The sequence below is a fragment of the Struthio camelus genome, chromosome 5, assembly GCF_040807025.1.
Source record: "Struthio camelus isolate bStrCam1 chromosome 5, bStrCam1.hap1, whole genome shotgun sequence".
Lineage (NCBI taxonomy): Eukaryota > Metazoa > Chordata > Aves > Struthioniformes > Struthionidae > Struthio > Struthio camelus.
Genome location: NC_090946.1, coordinates 21,683,927 through 21,707,324, shown reverse-complemented (window position 1 = coordinate 21,707,324; position 23,398 = coordinate 21,683,927). Strand labels below are relative to the sequence as shown.

General features: G+C 37.4%; 1 long non-coding RNA gene across 1 annotated transcript in view; it reads left to right on the top strand.

Moving 5' to 3' along the window:
- The first annotated feature begins 6,666 nt into the window (after window positions 1-6,666).
- The window catches only part of LOC138067435 (uncharacterized), a 227,198-nt gene continuing 210,466 nt past the window's right edge, over window positions 6,667-23,398 (top strand). Inside the window, exon 1 of the long non-coding RNA XR_011141351.1 lies at window positions 6,667-6,751. This is a non-coding gene — a long non-coding RNA (uncharacterized lncRNA). The remainder of the gene's footprint in view (window positions 6,752-23,398) is intronic.

The following is a 23,398-nucleotide window of genomic DNA, read 5'->3' as shown; positions in this document are numbered from 1 at the left end:
GTTCGGTTTCTGTAAAAATGGCCAAGTGAGATAGCATCATCTTAAGTAGAAAACTAATAAATATTTTCATTTCTCTTTTCAAAGCAGGTAGTTATAGTCTTTTCTATATGTGATGCAAAGTTGTCATCATAATGGAGATTATTTTCTGTATGTGATGGCAATGGTATGATTACATTGCAATACTTTACCCACAGGGAGAAGAAGACAGACTAATATTTTTCATTTCTTTTATTTTCATATATTGTCAGTATTACCATGTAATAGAATATGATATCAAAAAACTTGCAATGTCAAGACACTGCTTGAAACCTGTGTTGTATGCTGTAAACACTTCTGGTGTTTGACTAGTTACCTGTGAGTTCATATTTGTGATCGTATTTGACTAGGCTAGTCCTTCACAACAAACCTGCCTTAGAGGTTTTTTCTTTTAAACAAAATTAATGACTAGTATCATTCGAGTTTAAAAATATATTTTATAGTTAATTAATTTACCAAAAGCACAGGACACTGGTTGGTGCAGCTAGTTGTTTTTTTAATCTTTCCCGTTAAGAAATGAGGGAAACTTCTGTGACGTTGTTTTCTTGGATTTCTCCATGGGTCTGCTGTTTGGCAGGAGAGATTGGTGCTGTTGGGCATGTACTTTTACTCAGATGTCTGTGTAGGCATGAGTGCACATGTGTACATACATACATGTGCTATATTCTTTTTGTTTTGCAGACACATAAATGGTCCAGAGGTCACCTGTCAAAATGGAAAAGCCTAACCGGCTGTGATATGGCCATCTGATTCTTAAATACATCTCAGGCTGGAGAAGGTGCTTGGAGAGTAGTCCCTCATAGAAATAAGCAGAAATATTTTAGGGTGAAGTGCCCACGCTTCGAACTTTGCTTCCCTTGTTGACCTTTGAAATAACGAAGGCAAATTAGTTATTTGCAATGAAAATACCTACAAAAAAATATGTACCAACATCACTGGATGTTGGAATAAGATTTTTTTTTTTGTTCCGATAAATGCCTGTGTCATGCACAACCTGCAAACATATTTGTCATTGTATTTCATGCTCTAAGGTTAAGTACTAAAAATACGGTGACACAGTAGTGATGGCTGTTGGCCCTATCAGTTATCTTAAGGTCAGAATTGCCAAGCTGTCCATGCTGTTGTGGTAGAAAGTAGGACCGTGTGTCACAACTTGCGTACTCAGGCTAGCTGAAGATGGGAATGTTATCACATAACCTACTGACAAATCCCAGCTTATCCTGCAGCTCCAATAGCAAATGTCTGTTGTCTGAAAAGAATTATTGAAAAACAATTCACATTTTTTGGTTTTGATTTTTTTTCTATTATTATGTTTAGGTCGCAATGCTTACATACTTGGTGTCTACAATACTGATTTGGAAATTAAAGGATTAGAGGTGTATAAAAAGCTAATGAAAGTCAAATGCTAAAGAGTGAATTAAAGAAGGTTAGCAATCAAAACCATCCTAAAGCCAGAGTTTAGTTTTGGTCATAAAAGCTATTGTTGCAATGGGAGAGCTATAAAGAAGCATGCATGCAAATACTGTCATTTTGCTAATTATCAGTATGATGTATTTATTTACAGTTCTTCATATTTTTAGCAATCCCAAGTTATATTGCTATCCTTTTGTAGTCAGTGTTCTAGCTGTGAAATTACCTACAATCTCTTTAACAAGGAAAACATGAAGTGTTTGCTTAGGAAGTGCTATTTTCCAGAAGAGAAACTGAGCCATGGGTCAACTAAGCAATTTTCCAAAAGACACAGAGGAAATCTTTGTCAGATCTGAGAGCTGAAATTATTCTTCCTCAGTCTTGTCCACTGCATTTACTAAAAAATAAGTTTTCTCTTCTATCTGACACTTCCCTATACTTCTAAGTCTGTGAATAATTAAGGAACTTGGAAAAAAATTATAGATTAAATATACTGAATATTATTCAGCATAACACTTGTGTATTCTTCCGAAGCATGTGCAGCTATGTAAGAAATTCCTGACATAGGTGAATTTCCATACAGGTTATATGTAAGTGTTAGAAATTTTAATCTCATTTATTTCTAAATTCAGAAAAGCTCTTCTCCAAGTTGCATCAAAACCAAGAAAATGCATGTTTTCTTTCTACTTCAAAATGACCAGAAGGTGGCTGGAACAGAGAAGTCCTCCAAAGGGAACATGTGTTGCCTTCTTAGTGACAGCCTTAAACATCATTTCTTCTTGCATACAAGCACATTATTTTAGGGGATACCTATATCTGTGCACGTATACGTAACATCTATATAGATATAGAAGTATGCATATTGTTGACCACCTTACGTTTAAACTTCCCCCAGCAAAATATCTCTAATTGGTGGGCAGTAACTATCCCTACTATGGATTACTTCCTGATCTTATGGCATTTTTTGCTTGCTCTCCATTTATCTGAACTAGAAGGTTACTATTATTATTTCCCTTGAGGTTCTGAGGATCTCTTTCTTCATTTCTACCTCTTAATAATCTTTTCCCCCCACAAGCAACTCAAATGTGCTTTTTGAGGGGTAAGTTTATTGAAGTATAAAGCAGCATATAACCCTTCAGTTTTCACTGAGTTTATGTGCAAGCAAGGTTTCTATTAGTTTCAGTGGGAGTTTTGCTTGATTAAGGACTAAGGACTTCAGGATTCCATCCCCCCAGCCTTAGAAAACATCAAGTAAAATGTTTATTGCAATTATGCCAGAAATAAAGCCTGCAGGTAATAAACTATCAGAAGCACTGATAAATCACAGAACTACAGTAAAGCCTTTGAATAGATCAGGAGACACTTAAATAAGAATTAGATGTTTGTATGAGCCCTGGAGTCACCAGCAGTATTTTCCTTTCGTCAGATACGGCTACAATTGATTGTTTTGAAGGTCTTCTAGCTTTATGGTACAAATGAGAAATTTTACGCAAACAATTTTGCCTAAATTTAAGAGACACAGGACATGAAAAACTGACAATGAAAGATGGTAACATTTTTGTTGCTTGTAAAATATCTTACTTGTGTAATTATTGATATGACACAAAATAGATAATAAAGACATTTTCAAGGTAAGTTATACCCCTGTTAAAACATAAAATCAAGTTTTGTTAAATATCCTATGATTTTATTGCACAACACAGTTACAGATACTGTAGCTTACATCCCAGAAGAGAATCAAATTATTTGCCAGGTTCCTTCTTGTGTGATGGAGAAATACATATCTTCAAAATACTGAAGCAAAACAAATGAAATGCTGAATTTTTGCTCTGTGTTTTAAATCCCTGCTTGGGGCGGGGTTGGGGGGGGTGGATAGAGAATAAAAGAAATGGAAAAGAAAATATTTTGGTTGCTGTTTCAATGTGCACATAGTCCAGAAACAAAATATTTTGATCTGAACTCTTATGCCCATATTAGTCGTGGGTATTAACTTGCTCCCCAAATGATGGGCCTGTGTCCGGTCAATGGGTGATTTCATGGAACAGTCTACAACTTGTAATGTGTAATGCTGATTGAATCTGGGTTGGAGCCTTGTTCCTTCCTGTAGTGTGTACTACTTTCATCTATCATCAGATTCATTAAATCAGCAAAGAATTAATGGAATTAAGTACCTTAGGCAAAGACTAAGACTTCCCAGCAAGTCTTACACGTGTGCTTTAAGCTTTTGAATTCTCCATTTGAATACTGTATGCCAGTTCATACTTCGGTTCATACTTACATATATAAGACAATGACTAACCATAGCCTGAAGTGGCATTCAGTGCCTGTAAGGGTTGCAGAATCAGGTCCTCTGTTACGGGCAACAAAAAGTGGAAAAAGAGGAGTGGTTTTGATTTCAGTTATGTGTATGCATATAAATCTCCAATAATGCTGTTTAATGTAGAGAAGTCACTCCAGATTTACACCAGTGCTACTGAAAATCAAAATCTGGCCCATTGTCTTAGCAAAATACACCAAGTCAATATCAGTTCATTACAGAGAGGGAGAGAGAAAGGGAATGAGAGAGAAAACAAGGATTTCGTTAGCAATGCATTCTGTAGTATAAAAGATAAAAAGGAATATCCAATTAACACACCACTATAATTGCTTGCAGACATTCTTTTTTATTTAAAGATGAAATAGCTAAGAGTTCTCATCAAAACTAGGGTCACAGCCTACATATTAAATGAAAGAAATTGATTGGGCTTTATTACACCCTGACTACTGCAAATGTGCCTCAATCACTGATTGCTATAAATTTATTCTTATAAACTACTAATTGCCCAAGTCATAATGGTAACAATGGTATAATGAAATTATCTTGATCAAGCTGATGCACAAATTTTGCTTGACAACATGAGCAGTGTGAGAAAAAAGGAAAGAAGACATGCATACAAATACATAATGTTTCATTAAAATTAAAACCAATGTTAAAACAACTGTTCTCTGAAGTATACAAAGTTCTGTATTAGAAGGGCTTCCTTTAGAAAAATCATTTAAGAAGACAGGCATTTACATTTATAATAAAATGATCTTGCATTTTTTATTTGTCTTGAAAATTAATGACTTACTTAATCACATTTGATCAAAGGAGATAAGTTGATGTAGTCATGTGTTTCTGATTGCATTAAGCCTGATCCAGAGTGGCATGATGGATATTTAATAGTCTTGCTGTCCCTCTATATCTTGTCACCGTTTCTTGATATGCATGGATACTGTAGAGTACACCACAGCACAAAACTGTACTTTTAATAGCACGGGTCATGACAGACTAAGTTTAGAAAAAAAGCTCTGTTGGAGCTTACATGTTGGAGCTTTTATAAGTAGGTTATCAACTATCAAAATATTTTTTCTGAAGACAAAACCTGGCTTCCTTTCTATACAGTTTGGATCCTTCTCTCCTTTTAAGAACACATTTTGCTTCTATGCTGCCTATTTCAGAAGATACCGCTATAGCAAGTTTGAAGGACTCTGCAGAGAAAAAGTATATGTAAACAATGACGGCTGCCCTGAAAATGTAGGAGATTGCTAGAAGATGGAATGCAGAGCATTGTGTAAAATGTGAAAAAGTGGCGGTGTTTATGTAGCGCTAATAGCTGTTTCTACAAGTGTCAGCTGAATCATTCGGAGGGAATGTCAGAATGTATGAGAAATCACTTCTTTGCAGTTCAAACAGTCTCCTAACTGTTTCAGAATTAATCTCACCAAAAAATTTATTTGAATTTGTGCCTAATTCTTTCTCACTAGAGACATAAGTATGAAAATAGTCTTTTTTTCATGAGCATGCCTTGCTGCATTCTCTTGAAACATAGGTCCAAACTTTTATACAAAGGTACAGTTGTTTCATTCTTGAAACAAAGTGCTCCTAAAATTGGTACAGCTCAGAAAATCCTACAGGAACACTAAATTTGGGGAGAACAGCTGTAAGGGTCTTCCAGAGGTCATTCAGTTCAGTCTGCAATCCCAACACAAGCTGAACAGCATTATTTATTCGCTTGTCCCACATTTTCTTAAGCGTGTAACTACTGCTGTTCATCCTTACTCTTACTGCCAGAAGGTTTTTCCTAATGGCTAACCTAAATCTCTTTTGCTGCAATTTATGCTTATTGTTACTTACTCCACCTATAACGGCTATGGCAAGCGGTTTATTCCCTTGCCGTTTGCAACACCTTTTACATACTGGCAAACTGTGGCTCTGCAGCTTCTCTGCACAGGCCCTGGCCCTTCGCACAGGGGTGTGTTGATGCTTCTCTTCTACAGGATCACACCCCGTCTCCTGATTAAAATAAATATTAAAGAAAATGCTGGCCCTGACTCGCTCATAATTGGCAGGGCCTGGTTGCCATATTAAACGCTTTTGCCAGGGACATAATTCAGAGCTGCTTTTAGGGAACCAGAACAGAGATTGACAGTAAAGCTTTTCAGTGGTGGATGTTTTATCTATGTTGTTCAGCACATGCGTTGCTCTCCCCAGTTTTAAGTAGCGGGAAACAACCCTACTGCAGGCCGATACGCTTACGCCGCTGCATTAAACTATACAGCAGGGTGGCCTGTCTCAGCTAAGGGCTCGCAGCGGTGACGTTACACCCATCTCTTGCCTCCAGCGGTTGAGCTCTGGACAGACACCACCGCCCGGAAAGCCTTCAGGGTCAGCGCACCACAAGCAAACACTGAACAAATATGACCAGTAGTCCAGAAGCAGATTCTGCTCCAGCTTCTTTCTGTGTCTGGATGGTAGCCTGCAATCCATGACAGTGGTTGTAAAAACACACACGGCCAAGGTGCGGGAGCTGAGGGTGGAGAAGGCACTAGCTGCCGAGGACGGGTCTCGGGCAGGGCAGGGCAGGGCAGCACTCCTCGGGCTCGGGCTCGCTGCGCCCCCCTGCCCCACCCCGCCCCGGCTGCCGAGGGTTAGTCCTGGCTGACTTATAGTCAACATTGAGGCTCTTAACGCTCTCAGGTATTTCCAGAGGTATAAATATTTAAAAAAGGCTTCGTTTGGAGACTTACTCTAAAAAACACATCATATGTGATGCTTTGTGGCTTCCCCAGTGTTGCTCCCCCCCCCCCCCCCCGACAGCTGTAAACCGCCATCTGCAAGATCCCTGCTTGGAATGTTCTGGAACCCTCCCGGCGGCGCTTGGGGGGGGCGGGGCGGGGCGGGGCGGTGTGGTGTCCGCCCAACGGCCGCGTGTCCCTGCTAACGGTCGGTGGCAAGAGCGCTCTGCTTCTTGTGCTCCCTGCTGCGTTGGTCGCTGGCTCTGAGGTATGTGCAGCGCTGAGGTAAACAAGTACCTCGACTGTTGACGGGCAGAGAGTTCCTGGTACAGGTTGTGAAAGTTGGAGACTTGATTAAAGAGTAAAACGTTAAGCAAGGTTAAATGTTTGGGAATAAAGGAAAACGTGTTTTATTTTTCTTTGTGCTTCCCCCATATTCCACTTTATGGTTCTTCTACCTTTCAGTAAGGGTTTTCTGCATGCATAAAATTTAGCAGTTTTCTTCACTTCAGCTAATTTTTAACGTATGTTGGTGGGCTTATGGAAAACCATAATGCAGTTTTTGTACTAATCTCGAACTTACCAGGTGGTTAAAGATGGCTTTTGCATGTGAATATCCAGTTACGGGGAGTTTTCTTGAGTATGAGTAGCTACTTTGGCTGAACTGTTTATTCATCTCAGTTCACGTTTTCTTAACTAAGTTTCCTTGGAAGCTTTCCCTGGCTGGTAGTACTTCTCCTGTGGGAGAGGTTCATTCCCTCATTACACCAAAGCACTGAGTTGGAAACAGTTTTTTAGGATTGATATTTTTTTAAAGGGCTGGATTTTCTTTCTTGCAAATGGTGTTCTTAATGTTTGTGAACAAAGTAATTCTGTATGATATTTTAGGGCACATAATTGTTCAAATTGTTGTAATAAATACATTGTTTAATCTGTGGCACTAAGCATGGAGTAGTATCTAGTAAGATGGTTCTGAATTTGACTCTTGTGTTTAGTGAAATACACAGACTGGATTGTAGTTTAAATGCAGTTGTGTGTAGTTTAAAAAAAAAATCCCTGGATTTAGCACTGATTGACGCTTTGTTGGCTGGGACAGTTTGCAGGTAGCTGTGCTACTCTTGCATCTAATTTACCCATTCTGTGTGTCTATGCTGGGCAAACACATATATTCTAATATTCCTATTAGACCAGATTTTGTATTTTCCATCATGAACGCTCTGAGGAGCGGATGCTGAGGGCTGTGAATATTTGCAGTTACTATGTACTATTTGCTTTCCTTCCTTTTGTTATTATTTTACCTCAGTTTACTTTGTCATTTCACTACGTGATGTTAGATGCCTCTGTGGGACTTTCTGAAATGAAACATTTTCACACCTGGAAGCTAATTGCCTCTTCCTCCTCCTCATGTTGCTAATTTTACTGGCCACTTTCTGGTCAGGGGTTGTCTGTGACTTTTTCTATATTCAGCGAACATTTTCAAGGATATGTGTATCTACAAGTAACCATGTTTATAAATTCAGACTTGCATACACGTATCAGAGATACAGGCCTGCATAGGACATATCTGGCCTACAAATGTACAGATCTCAGAATTGGTGTCAAAGGTCAAAAACTGGAGTGAGAGCACTTACAGGAGTGGAAGGGATGTTTCTGAAATGCTAAGATGGGAATTTGGATCCGATGCGAACTGGGTAGCTAAGTTCCTTAATATTACAGTCAGTGGGGTGATAACCTGGAATGCTGTACAATATTATGAATAGTTATGGAATTTGTAGAAGAGGAATGCAAAAGTTGAGTTTTGTTTTCGAAACGACCTGTTCTTATAATGCTGTAACACTTTTTTTCCTGTCCTATTCGTCCATTCATTTACCCATCCATCTCTGTCTCTATCGCAAAATGACAATCCTAAGTTACTTTAAACTCTCCAAAGGTATATTCTTAAATTTTAATGTTGGAAAAGCTTCCTGATGACTAGTACTTCGGCTTAACGTGATATAGCTTCTGACAGCAGCTGCTGTAAGAAAAAGCAAAGGATGACTGCATTACTGTCAGTTTCTGTCAGATTCTGGTTGCCAAACTCTTGCAGGGATGATGACGGTGAGCCAAACAAGAGCAACAAAAGGAGCTGTGACTTTAAATAAGGAAGAGTAGACACTTGCATTGTATTTGTTTGTGGCGTTAATTCTGTTCCACATGGAGGAGGCTTTGTGACGTTGTGCTTGGTGAAGTTTTTTAGTTGCTCTTCAGGACTTTGACCTGTGCTGAGTAGTTCCAAAAAGATATATAAATGCTGACAAGCATAAAGTGGTTCAGACTGTTTAGAAGAATAGCTGCCACTGTGGAATGTATTTGAATGAGAAAGTATTTTCTTGAGTGTGACCTCAGGCACACTGAAACCTATCTAGGTAACACCTTATAGTTTTAGAGGCAGTGAACTCATTTTATATGGACTCACTTGCAAGTCAAATAAGAGACACATACTGTAGTAATAAATTGTGTATTCATGAAACAGCACTTGTTCTCTTCTATGGGAATTCCTATATCTTCATTTATCGAAAGTATGCTTTATGGATGAGTTTCTGAACAATAGAGACAATACATGTATGTGTGTTAGGTGCAAGTAGAACAATGGCTGCAGGTTCCCTTTTAAAAATAGGACAATTATCAGTCTTATTTAATTTATTACGGTATTTCCAGACTTTCCCGTTCTAAGTAGCAGAGCAAAGATAAAACGTGAAGGTGAAAAACCTCTTTTTACACCTTCTTACTTTGTCATTAACTTTGTCCTTACTTGGTGAGGTACAATAGTGTGATATTGCTGTAGTTTGCAGGTAACTGCAAGTTTGCCTAACTAATTGCCCCTGTGGTTGCCAAGATTAAGGGTGAAGGCGAGATTGTTGCCCTGGATCCTGGTAGCAGGAGTTCACAAGGCCCACTGAACTTTTTTTGCCTGATTATATTTTCCTACTTCCTCCTTGCCTTCTGCTCCCTGTCCTTTCCACCTGCTCTGACTCTTGAGCTGTGATGAGGGGGCTGGCTGACTTGGAGGATAATGACAATGTATCTTTTGTTGATCTAGGGCCTAAAAAAAAAAGTTTTTGCTGTACTTAATTGCTATTTTGTAGGGGTGTGTCAGCAAACAATTACAGAAATACAGTTAAGTTACAATAATGTTCTATGCATAGTATTACCGTTTTATGGGTAGGTAAACTAAGTCTGAGAGGGAGTAGGTGGGGAATAGACCAGTGGGCAAGTACTGCAGCTAGTAATAGGTACCCGTGAAAGCTGGTACCCATGGCTTATATTCTAAATTTACATGAAAACACTACTAGCCTAAACCCACTGTGTGTTTGTATTTTACATCATTGTCCTTCATATCTTAGAGTCACCGTTTCCTACGTGTCCTCTGCTATCATCAGCCAAAATATGTGTCTCGGGGGAGAATGTTGTGAGAGATTGTAAACTAGTGTTGTTTATATTTCAAGTTCCATTAGTAAAGGACTGTTTTAAATATTACATCAACTGTGGTATTTCAGATTCTAGGAAAGGAGATTGTTTTTCAAGTGCCTTGTGCTGGGAGATGGCAAAAGATTTGTTTAGTTGAAAACTCAACTTGCTTAGTTTTGAACTAGAGAAAATTTTGTAATGTTTAAAGTGGGGCTTAGGTGAAGCACTGGTCTGAGCCTGTGTGGTGATGTGTTCCTAGTTCTAGTGGAACAATCAAATAACTTTATAAACCGATTTACTGAGAGTATTACTTGCTATTTATTCTGGCAAAGTCAAAACTCTCTTTTTTCCCAGTATGTACTTCCTTGAGCAGTGTGGTTTCAGAATGCTAGTTTGTATTCCTAGGAAGGGTACATGTACTCCCCCTCCCCCCCCCCCCCCCCAAAAAAAAAAAAAAAACAACACACCACCTTCTGTTTTTAGCTGCACTCTGGGTTATCAAAGGCCAGAATTTGGAATCAAAGCCTGACCTTGCATTTAGGAGAGAGGATATTCTTGTACAGTCTTCCTAATCTTCCTAACCATGATAAATACCTTAGGCTTCTCTGTAAGCAACAAAAACCTCCCTGTGATGGTTGATTAGTTTGTTATTTTACTCTCACTGCAAAACACTACTGATCTTATACAGCCCTGCCTACAGAAAAGAAGTGTTCACTGGCTTGGTTGTGATTAATTTTAAATGTTTCAGAGAATAAACTGGTTTGTGGAGTAACAGAACTTCCTGACTAGTCTCATCCTGCAAATCTTCATTAGAACATGCTGTGCCCAAGACTTCTAGAAAGTGGTTGTGCAGTCTTTTAGTTGTGGTATTTGAATTGGTAACTCTTAGTGTAAATACCACACAACGGGAAAAACGAGTATCTAAGCTATGAGGATGTGTGAAAATGGAAGTGAAACTGCTTCCAGAAAGGTGAAAGTACTAAGTCATGAGATGAACGTAGAAATTAGAATGGGAGCCTTTGTAAGTTAAGGCGATTTATCGAAATTCTTTGTGTTTGGTGTAGGTTTTTTCATGGGTTTCTGGGAAATATGTGCATTTGCAGTAAAACCACTTAGCTCTGAGTATTAGATAAGCTGCATTATGTCTTTGCCTTTGTAATCTGGGTTATTAGGAATTTTAAGATCTTGTCCTCCTTCTCCAGGCATACTTTATATGCTGCGTAATATAAGTTCCAAGTGATACAATACAGCAGCATTCTTGCTTTGCCCTTCCCCAGAAGATTGTTGTAGTCAAGGAATAGTTGGACAGAAGAACTGTTGGAATCTTGTCTGCACCTTGGAGTTTGTATGTGGCCTTGGAGTCCTGCAAATGATTTACAGGTTTGTATGTTAGAGCTATGATGACGCTTAATGAATTGACTTTGAAATGTTTCAGACCCTCACATGCAGGATACTATATGTGTGCAAAGCGTGCCGTGTGTATTATTTCAAAATAAGGTCACAAATGATGATTTGTACTGTGATGGTACATTTGAATGGTAACGTTTGCCATTAGCAGGGCAAAGTGGCAACTGGAAGATAAAACTACGTTATCTGCAGTGCTCTAGGCCAACACTGTCACTTCTGAACTTTCTTCAAGTTTAAAATAGATGTGTGTAATCCTAAAACAGGAGCATGATCGAAGGTCACATAGTAATTAACTCTTGGACACAATTCATTGATATTAGAAGGGTATTCTTTAGCTGTTTTGTGATGCAGAACAAATGCTTCATTAATCAGAAACACACCAACCTGAGATTGAACACTAATAAAATCAAGAGCAGTGACTCGACATGGCTGGGGACAAAATTTTTAACACATAATTTACATTATTTTTACCATATCTGGTGATCTTATGAAAAGATAAAAAGAAATCAAAGCTATCTTCAAAAACAGAAAAGGAATGAGAAAGGATTTTTCTGTAAAACATCTAAACTTTCCATTTCTTACACAAATTGTGGCTGTTATAGCCTCTTGAATAGTGTGTGGGGGGGAATACAGGAAGTTAGAAAAGGCCATAATAAGCTACGTTTAAAAAAAAAAAAAAGTGTAACCAATATTTTACTCTAGTGAAAATTCTTCATACCCACCAGCTCTGAATATAGCGCGAAGTATTTTGTCATCTTTTTTTCTGGAAGGAAAGAAGAAAAAAATGAGACTGAAACAAACCTTTCTTCCCCTCAGGTAGAATTTGAGGAACACTTGAAGAAGTCAACACTCTGGCTATATTGCTGTTAGTCTAGCTCTAAACAAACATAGCTGAGATTAGAGTATGATAAATCTTTTTTTTTTTTTAATCCTTACTTTGCATAATATTTTTCTGAGCCAGATAATTTGTTTCATTTTGTTTTGTAATTTCACTGTATCTTATCATTTCAAGATGCATCACAGCTCTAAGAGGGCAAAAAAAAAAAAAAGAAACAGTCTAGCAAGCAACGAATTCCTTACTGGAAAATTCTTGCCGCAGCCAGTTTTTCTCTCTGTATCGAATATTTTTCACACCTCTGGAATACTATTCAAATGCTTTTTCTTGTTGTTTCTTACTGTTATTAAGAAGTTGTTGAAAATCAAGCCACTTTGAAAGCAGAATTCTTGCAGCTGCTACACTAGTGTTGGGAGGAAAAAACAGAGACTGAGCAAAAAACTGTAAGACCAGCCAGTCTTGGCCTAGAGCACTACAAATCGCATCATATTGTTCTATGTTGTGGTGGTTGCCACTTCGCCATTCTGATGACTCTCTTTTGAATACGTTACCATTGAAATACATCATCCCAGCACAGATCATCATTTGTGGTCTCCCTTGTCGTTACCACCTGACTAATTTTCATGTTCCTTTACTGTACTCGGTATACTTTTGTACTGTACGCTGTATACTCTTGAAGAGCAGATTGTTATTGCTATCGCTGTCACATTGTTTTCCATATTTTTCTGGCTAGAACAGTGACAGAAACTGCTTAGGTATAATGTTTAAGTGGATGCATGGTTAAGTTACCTATCTAAAAAGATATATATAAGGTTTCTGTCTGTTTCAGTGGTCTAAATGTTTCTTTTGATACTTGTTACCTGATTTTAAAAGATTTAAAAACCCAGAATATTGCATGAAGATACTGGAAGCATTTAAAATTTATTTTAAACAAATCTATTTGACCTGGAAGTAAAAATATTACCAAGATAGTGCCAATACATTTTCCTGCAAACCGTCTTTGTAATGTACAGGCCAGCTCCTGAATAATAACAATAGATGATTGAAAGTAGAGCCAGTCCAAACTTTTGGAGTTTGATTTATGAAAAAATCAGCGCTAAATTTTTAAAGAAGTTGCTGGAATTGTATTGCTAACTGCCTTTGAAAATAAAAGTAGTCCTCGCTCTCTTAATTCTGAATAGTTTCTGAAGACCAGAGCTATGTGACTGTCATTCTGAGCCTCAAACCCACTTAGTGTGAGTCTAGGAACCAGTCTTCTGTGTTTGGGAGATTGAGGCTATGCATTGCAGAAACTGACTTGGACAGAGGTTATTTAAATTAAAGCAGGCATCTTTCCAACCCAACTGGCCACTGTTCATGCCCTTTTTGGGCAGATTTGAGGCCACTCTCAGCAGGGTTCCTGTAAGAAAATGATGTCTCGGGGATTGTTGGGATGCAGTTGAGGGACTGATTGTAGTTTCTTCCAATCCCTGAAAAAAAGGTCATTGTCAGGCCTAAAACCGACAGTTGATTCTGTTTAATCAGTATGAACCCATATATGTGGTGCTATCTTGAGAGAGGTTATCTCTGCTGTCTTTACTTCTGTTGTGTTATCTCTGCAAAAGAGTATACTGAGCTTTATAGAAAGGGAGAAGCTTGTACTCTGTGAAGATTTATAAAATGTATTGGAGGAGACGTTTCTTGGGACCTTGTGGCTCGACTGTGTGAAAACTTCTTTATGCAATAGATGGAATGGCTAATTTTTAGATGAGAAGATTTTAGACCTGTGGTTCCTGAGTAACAGAACTCTGATATTGTAAACTGAGTTGCTGGAAAAACCAGGAGAGAAGATATGGGGTCATGAGGGTTTTGCGGATACTTTACATAAACCCACTGGAAGAAAAAGAGCATGGTAGTAGTAAAGAGTATAACTCACCTGGAATCACAAAAATAAGTGGATTAAGTAGTACATGATAGAGACGTTAGAAAGGAGTTTTTATTTGTACGATATAGAGATAGGATAAATTTAAAAAAGAGGTGGGGAAGGGAAGAATACAAAAAGAGGAACAGAGTATACTATACCTAAATTAAATGTGAGGGGGAAAGGCTCTTTGGAACAGAAGGTGCAGCATACACCGACAAAATTAAGAAATCTGGTCTTTTGGCCCAACAGAGTGTATAATGAGAAACAAAACATCAATATTATGATGAATCTTGGTGCTATTCCTTTTCCACTATGATACTGTCTTGTCTAACAGCCTTAGTACTAAAGTGTTTTCTAACATCTAAGCTGCCAAGTAGATTCACTTCAAGTTCATTAGCACAGCATTCTGCAATGAAACTGGACTAACTTTTCTCAATTTTCAGAGAACCTTGGGCTCAAGTTCTATGTCCAGCACTTAGGAAAATGTCTGAGCTCGGATCTTCCGCTCCGAACAGCTTGGATGTTTATCGGGACTAGTATCAGCTCAGCTGTCCAGGGGGAATCTCCATTATGTTCTGTGTCTTACATAGTCATTCTTTTGTAATGAGAACTTTGCAAGTAAGCAGTTTTATTCTTTATTCTTCACTCCATCCCTCTATCCTCTTGATCTCTGCCTCAGCACTGAACCTAGTCATCATGTGCTTTAATAGTTTTAACAGTCCATAAATTGCAGACAATAAAATGACCTGCCTTTTCCCACCCATCTGTTTGCCCCTTTGTGTCCTTCCTTGCCCTTATGTTCTTTTTGTTGCTTCCTTCTGTATAGACAGCGCTGTGTCAGTGGGTTTTATTCCTGTTTTTCAGTCTATGATTCTTCAGTGTGTAAATCTCTCCAAACTAAACTGCTGTAGGGCTCACTTAGCATTCATTGTCATTTGTCAGTTTCGTTGATCACTGTCTTACCAACAATATGAAGGCAGATTTGCAAAGTCAACAGCTATCAACTGGCCTTTTTTTTAGGATTATGCTATAAGAACCTCCAAATTAAAAACAAAGAACTTTCTCACTCCTCTGCAGTGGGACTTTCAAAATGAATAGAAAAACTCTCACTCAACCCTTTTGCTTTGTTCAGCTGTAAGGTTTTTTTATTATTATTCTTCCTTCTCACCTTCCTTATGATGATTCTCTCATGGAAAAGAGAATTGGGCTTTCAGTGTTTAAAAATTGTACGTTTTATTATGTTTCTTATTAGGATTCTACATCCACAGTGGTTAATCAAGAAAAAACTTAACATACCAGAGTACGTTCCTGCCCTCATTTTCACGGAGGGGGAAGATCTAGGTTTAAAGATCTATTTTTAAAGACAGAGATGCAAAGCAAGTACATCACACATATATAATAATTAAAAAAAAAAAAAGGCTTCTCTTACTTGCATCACCTCTGTAATCTGTATAGGAGAGTGTGATCGTGTATTTGAAAGACAGCAAAACAAACGGTTGTGAGTTGGGGATAAGTACTGTTCCCTCTCCAATATCCAACTGACTAAGGATCTATTTTATTTCAACTGAAGTAAAACTTTATAGTGCTTAGAGTGCTGTAAAGTCTCCCTAGACTTTTTTTTTTTTTAAAGAGGTTCTGATTTTTTTTTTTAAGCCTGAAGTCTTTCCTAAACAGCTCTTCACTTAGTGTCTCCGTGGGAGTCATTTCCCTGCATCTCTGCCCATACATATGCACAAGACTCTTTACTCTTTGTCAGGGAGCAGATGCAGCTTCTCCATGGAAGTTGCATCATTTTGTCACAGGTAGAGGAGTGAAAGATGTGCACAATGGAGAGTCATCTATCTGTATCCTGTATAGTCCCTTCCTGAATTCAGGTGCGCTAACAATTACATGTGACTCAAGATCAGTTGTTTATAGGCAGGACATAGACCCTGTGCGTTCCTTTGTCCTTCCCGTTGCCTTGATTCCATCTTCTATCCTTTGCTATCAATAGGACTCAGACATCAAAAGAGATGGAGTTAAAATCTGGATTTGTGCAGGCGTTATTGATGTGCCTAATTTTTTTTACAATGTGGTGACTTAGATAAATTCAGTAGTGAAAATACTGTTAAGCTTGCATTTAAGGTCACGAACAAATGTTTGTAGAGCTGAGGCCCGTGCTGTCTTCAGAGAGAATAGCGTCAGAAATGACTAAGTGAACGTTTAAATAATGTAAAACACCATTTGTAAATATGACAATGATATACGTTCTGAGGATTTAAAAATCATGACGGTTCTGTGCTGGAGAGATTATCAAAAGACCTTATGGGTCTGTTTCCTTTCCTTCAGATAAGGCAGAGGTCTTTTGGAGGTTCATTCTCGTAAAGTTCATTAGCTTATTGATGCTTGCTCATTAGGTTCACAATCAATAAAAAGTGGTGATGGTGCTGCTGTTTGCTGTTTTGGAGGCTGACTTAATTGTACTGGATGTTCTGGTAACAAAGCAGTCATGTATGGTGTAGCACCTCACTGAATTTGCTGATGGGGGTTCATTTTTCTCAGCAAAATGTAAACTCCTTTCCTCCCAGACTTAATTGTACTTTGCAATATAAAAGTCAAAAGAAAAAATTTGGGTTTAAATATGACAAAAACTGCTTCGCACTCTATAAACTTTATCAACAATATTTGCAAACAGAACTTAAGCACAGGAAAATGGTACTGCCTTATTTAGTTTTTAAACAAACCTCAGCTGTTGGCTCTTTTTAGTGTGGTTCTGGAAAGATGCTCGTTTCGTGTAGGTTGTATACTACTATCCTCATTCACTGAGCAGTAATACGTGAGCATCTTCCAAAGTGCCTGTACCTCTTATGAGATTTAAATACTCTTTAGCTGCGTTTTGAAGGACTGTATATCTCATTTCATCACAGTGCTGCCACACATCTTAAAAATAGGAATGTAACAAAAATAATATTGCACTCTTCCAAATGGTTAGGGAAACTAAATAATTCAAAAATTTTTATTTTCTTTGTTCTATGTCTCAGTGGATGTTGAAAGAAAGGAAAAGCAAAACTGAATGCTAAACATAGCTGACAGAATCCTGAACTTCGAGTTTGAAGTTTGTATACTCCTATAAAACTTTGTTTACCTCAACTCAGCATGTTTCACAATGGATCGTAGCAGCTTTGGGAAGCTGATATCTTGGAGCGAATTTGAAGGGAGTTGCTGAAGAGCTCACTGTGTCTGAAAATGAGGCCGTGTACTGCTCTAAATTAAGTTAAACGTGAGGTCACTTTGTGACCAAATAGCATAGTTGTAGTAAAAGTAGATTTCTAAACTTCCAAGTTGAGGCATACGTTTTAAGTACTGAAAATAGAGTTCTCTTGAATCAATGAAAAATAAAACAGAAACTTGAAATATACATCTGGGAGACCCATAACCACTCCATACGTCTTTTTCCCCAGGCTTAGCCTCTTTGAGAGATTTATAGGTAGTTGTTTCCCAGGTGAGTTCTACAGTATTTTTTTCAGAGTATTGAAGATTTTCACAGATTTAATTTGTCATTTACTATGTATTCCTGGGCCAGTATTTCTTTCATTAAATTAATATCCTTGTCACAGAAAATTAGTTTGATGTAATGTCCAAAATATTGATAGTATTTGCTTATTTACCGGTGGCTAGACGATAACGGCTCCTTGATTTATTCAGCTAATCGTACTATTTTACCAATCCCCAAATGCATATGTTTCCTATATGATAAACAGACATCCCAGCCCTGGGATTCTGACTTAAAGTTGTAGGGATTTATTTGTGAAGTTGAGATACAGCAGAAGAATGTTTGGGTTTTCTGCTGCTGTTAATAATGAAAATATGAGATGGTGTGCTGCCTGCTTCAAATATTGTTGTATTTGCGAGTGACTTTCTGCTAAGGCAAGGTTAGCACAGCTCTTTCTTGTAGTATTAACTTGAAACTTTCCTTCAGTTTAACAAGTAGATTTGATATCCTTTTTATGAAATGCTGTACTTTGCATATTATACACACGTGCCTTGCACTCTTAGGCGTTGAACATTGGCAGAGTCAGATTAGAACGTATGATAGCTGGCAGAAACAAGAAAATAAGTTGCTTTTACAATTATGATACATCCAGTTTATATTCCATGTATTCCATGATTCATTGTAAAAGGCCAGATTATGGCTGGATCTTGCGAAAACCAAACAGCGGTAGAAGTGAGGAAACTATATGGAAAAGCTTGCAGGAAAAAAAGAAAACATCTATGGAAGAGTCATCATAGGCCACCCCCCTCCCCCCCCCAATCTATCTCATACAGTTTTTAACATTTTTTTTCTATACCATAGCTCTTGAGTTCTAGTCGAAAGGGTAGAATATGACTAACATTGCGGCAGAATATAATACAGAAGGAAGGAGTAAGAACTCCAACAGAAGTTACATGCTTCATGAATTTAGGCTTGCCTGAAGAACCTGTAGTATCTATGAGACTGAAAATCTCAGTAGAGGTGGTGGCCTCTAGCTTTCTCCTTAGTGGTTTCTCTATAACTCCTTTGCATTCAAGGCTGACGTTTAGTTTCTTTGTCATACTAGGCGTTCACTGCAATTGCCTGGAAGGAGAAGTGTTGCCGAGCTGTAGAAACTGGATGAGGGATGTGCAGTGTTTTTGTTGGTCCCTTGTCTATGCTGTCTTTGTGCTTTTACTCTCTCTGCCTTTGGGAACTACGCCTGCTGTCATCCTCAGGAATTTTTGCACTTCTAGTAGTAGATTGTCAGTTGCCTTTCCTGTTTTATGAATCTAATGTCCTTACGTACCAAAATCTCAGGGAAGTCACATATCCCTCACCCATGAAGACAGTCACTCCATCTGTGTGCTGTGACCTTAAAAGTAGATCCTTACCTACAGAGATCTTCAGAAGAATTGTATTACAATTGTCCTCTGAGAACACAAAAAATGACATTACATACATATTTTATTCCGTAAGAGTTCGGATTAAGGGGGAAATTTTAATTTTTAATAACATTTTCCTAGTTGCCTTTATTTTTAGTAAGAAATAGTGGATTTTTTTAAAGCCTTTTTTTAAAAAGTAATCTGATTCGCTGTCAGAACTGGTACAGTGCATGTTGTTTGTGTTGCCAGGTGAATAAGATTTTTCAGTAATCAGACTGACTCTTAGAACTAGTTAGTAGTGTTTGTTTGAATTAACAAATGCCAGTGTGAAAGAGAACACCTGTAATCAGAATTAAGGAGCTTAGGAACTTCAGGTGAGCAGAAATGCAGTTCAGTGCCAGACAAAGTTTAGTCCCCAGGCTTTCTCCAGCCAAAATGAATGGCCAAAATTCCATTAACTACTGAACTACTGGGATCAGTCTCCTATGTATACCACATAGGCTGCCGTGTTATTATGCTCCCCCTTCTAATAATCAGAGGTAGGACATGTAAAACTGGATGTAATGGTATCATTTTATATATATATATATATATATATATATATATATGTCTCTCAAATATGTGTCTTAGTATATCATACACATATATATATATTAAAAATATGTAGAAATGGAAATGAAAGCAGACAAACACTGTAACAGCAGGCTGCAAGGACAGTCTAATAGGATAGTGGTAAGAAGCGGACCAGTGAGAATGAGGATGAAATACCTTTGGAAGGTATGCGCAACAGCATTGTTCTAGTTGTTTCAGGCTTTTCTGTGTTGAATGGAAGTTTCCCATCTTATTTTTCATGCTTGAGAATAGTACCCCCAGATGATTCGAAGGCACAGTTCACCATTGACTCAGTCCAGGTTTCCTGTAGCATGAAACTGGAACAATGCAGTGATAGTCAGAACTGAAGTCTCCGGTACAGGGTGAGGGACTGTGAGGAAAATCTTAAACATAAGGATGACTGTAGGCAAACTTGGTTGATTTTTGGCTGAGGGATTCACGTCAAGTGTTGTCATTTTATAAGAAGGTGACAATGGAAGTCTGCGAAAATTACTGAGGAAGCGTCTCCTACTGCCTGAAAAATGATTCCAAACAAGAAGGAAAAAAACTTCACAAAAACCCATGGTTCGCAAAGATGAGTATTTGTCTAAATGTCTGAGTTGAATCTGGAATTTTCAAAACCTCAAGCTTTCGGCGGTTTTGGTTATTCTACTTGTGTTAGAGCAGAGCTCAGCCTTAATAAAGAATAAATAAGCAAAGGAGAGGAGGGCGGGTAGCATCAGTTTTCACAAGTCAGTTTTTTACTCATAAGAAGTGAGTGAATTTAGTAATGGAAAATGGAAAGAGGAATTAGGTCAAATCAGTTCAGGACACTGTCCTTCTCTACTTACTGTTTATGGATAAGATGTCTTCCTTAGCTCTCCAATTCGCAAATGCTAGTCATTTGTTCAGCACGACTAACACCTGTGTGATGAGAAGAGGCCTTATTTCCAAGAGGTTTATAGTTCCTATTACGTATTCTGTGTCATATGGGTTGTTTAAAAAAGAAAAAAGGCCTAAATACATATCTTTATAAAACATCAATGATTATCCTTGATTACTAGAGAAACTTGCAGTCCTATATAGACCTGTCTTTTTTGTACAGCACTTAAATGTGCAGTAAAATAATTTGTAGCAGTTTAGATGATAAGAGTTGAACTCCCACAAGGCAGGGACTTTTTGTTGACTGGAGAAAGCTTTGAGATAATCCTGTTTTTCATGACAGCGAAATAAATGCAGAGTTCAAAAAAAAAAAAAAAATTTTTTTTTTAGGGCTCAGTTTGTTTTTTACACTCTTGGCCATGCATGAGGCATGCAGGTTTGCAATAATAATTCATGCATGAAATCTTTTTCAAAAGTACAGCATAACTATGTTGCATAAGTCTATGATGTCTGTGAGTGGGGAAAATGACTATCAGAATTACAAAGCCAAACCTATATGTCAAAGTGTGGATTTTCTGTTGATTTCTTAATACAGTCATTTCTTGGTACAAAGTCAATGCATATCTTTTAAATAATATTAAAATAGTGTGTTAGTATTAGGAGAGTTAAACAGAGTTTAAAATACTTCTGATCTTACAGACAAATTTAAATAATAATAAAAAACATTCTACTGACACAAATGTACTAGAAACAAACCTATATAAAGGAGCAGTTAACCCAGAACTATTGTGAGATGTATTATATATTGTTTGACGTACTTTTATATGAGCAAGCAGAAGTACCCCATCCTTTAGACTGTGGTAATGTGCCTTATTGTTAAATTCAATAGGAAAAGCTATTCATACTGTAGTATGATTGAAAAGAAAATTGAATCCTTTTGATGTTATAAATGTGTCTATTACTGCATGTGCACACAAATTTTCCATGGAAATTATGGTGAAAGTAGTGATTCTCCTAGAAAAATGCATTAGTGTTGACATGTTCAATTTTAGCCACATCAGAATATAAATACCCTTTAACCATGGTCAGATTGTTGGGAATGTATATACTGTATCTACATAAGTCAGTTGTCTGTCTGTCTAAAAATATATGTTCTTACAGGCCAGTTATGTTCCCCACTTTAACTGAAAGGGGAATTAAAAACAATGACTCACACTCTTCACTGTTCTCTTACAATGCTGTATATCGAGTATATTTTTATATAGCTGTTCATGATTATTTTTACTGTTCTCTTACAATACTGTATATCGAGTATATTTTTATATAACTGTTAGTGATTATTTTTAATTTTGAAAAACCACAATATACTTAAGACTTTGGTTATGAAGTAAATTATATCTGAGATGCTGACTGTCCATTCATTTCCATGGCAATCGATCCCGTGTATGAAGTGCTAAATTTCCTTGTAATGGAGATAGTCTACGCTCTTTTGCATTGACGATTAAATAAAGAGCGTTTCCGATAACTAGAGATGTATGGGTACTAGGCCTTTCAAACTTTGCAGTTTGTATGAGATCATAACTGGAAAAGACAAATGTTTTTTCTATGAAGTCAACTGTATGCCATCAGCTAAAATTATACACAGTTTTAAAATCTATTGCTCAGTGCACTTTGTGTATTAAGGTACATTAAGGTATATGGCATAATGTAATAAGAACAAACCTGACATAAGCAGATGTGCAAATGTTATGTGTACTGCATCATAATTATATAAAAGCACCATATTTTTAGGAGGGAAACCTTTAATTCTTCAGCGCTCCCTTGTATAGCTACACCAATAATACTTCATGTTGTTTTAACCCAATGAAAAGTACACGGCATGTGTTGTTTGTTTGTTTTTATTCAGGCTTAGTGGACAGAGGTTTAATTTGTAGAGTATTCCAGCTTAAGTCCTTCCGAGGTCTCTCTGATTTCAGGAAGTTTAGTTCCAAATTTCATGCAATACCTGTGTATTTAGAACAGATGGCATTCTACCATCAGTTTCTCACAGTACTGCAGTGTGTGTGGTTTTTTTTTTTTTTTCTTCTTCCGTTGAAGTGATCAACTGGTTACTTGAATGAGGATTTCCTTGTAGAAAGGTTGCCTTCTTGTGCATTTGCGTTTAGCAGTATTTTGAATATTTTAAATTGAGAAATAACCTAATACAGGTGTTAGAGTTCTTTTAAGTGGGTTATCAATATTCTAACATTTAGAACACATACAGAAAAGTGCCTTTTCAACAGAACAAGCATCCTGCTAATTTCCTTTTAGCTTTTAGGACAGAATGCTGGAAAAATTGTATTATAGAAAATTTCGGTTGCTCTAAATTTTCCATATATTAGTATTTTGACATTTAAAAACCAGTGAAAACAATGGAGCAGAAATATTTTGAGTGGTACAACATAAACTACAGTCTAGTAGAAGTGGTTAATGGGTCACAGTCCAAAACTGGAAGAAGCAGTCTTTCATTGTGAATTCCTAAAGTTCCTATTTGTTGAAGGAGAGAACAGCCCAAAAAAATCATCTAAATAAATTCACTCAGCAAGAGGGAAGTAATTATGTAAGGAGCATTCAGAGAACAGAAAGGATAAACTTATATTGCAATAAACTGCAGATTTTTTCCTGACAGAAGTCAGACTGCTTTCAATGTTTTGCAGCCTTGCAAAACGAGGAACTCGAGTCGTTACTTTATTTTGAGCATGGTAGCTTCTGAACGCTGTGGTTTGAATAGTGGTAACGCTTAACACTCAGTTTGTTGTTCATTGTGTGGAGTCAGGTATGAGCACATAAAAAGTGGATCTTACTTCAAAGAGGTGACATTTTTCTGAGTCTGTGGTTGTAATTGCAATTGTTACAGATGAAGACTGTGAACATCACAGTAATTTATTGATTAGCCTGATGATAACGTTTGTTCTAAATCATTGGGAAGTTTTAGT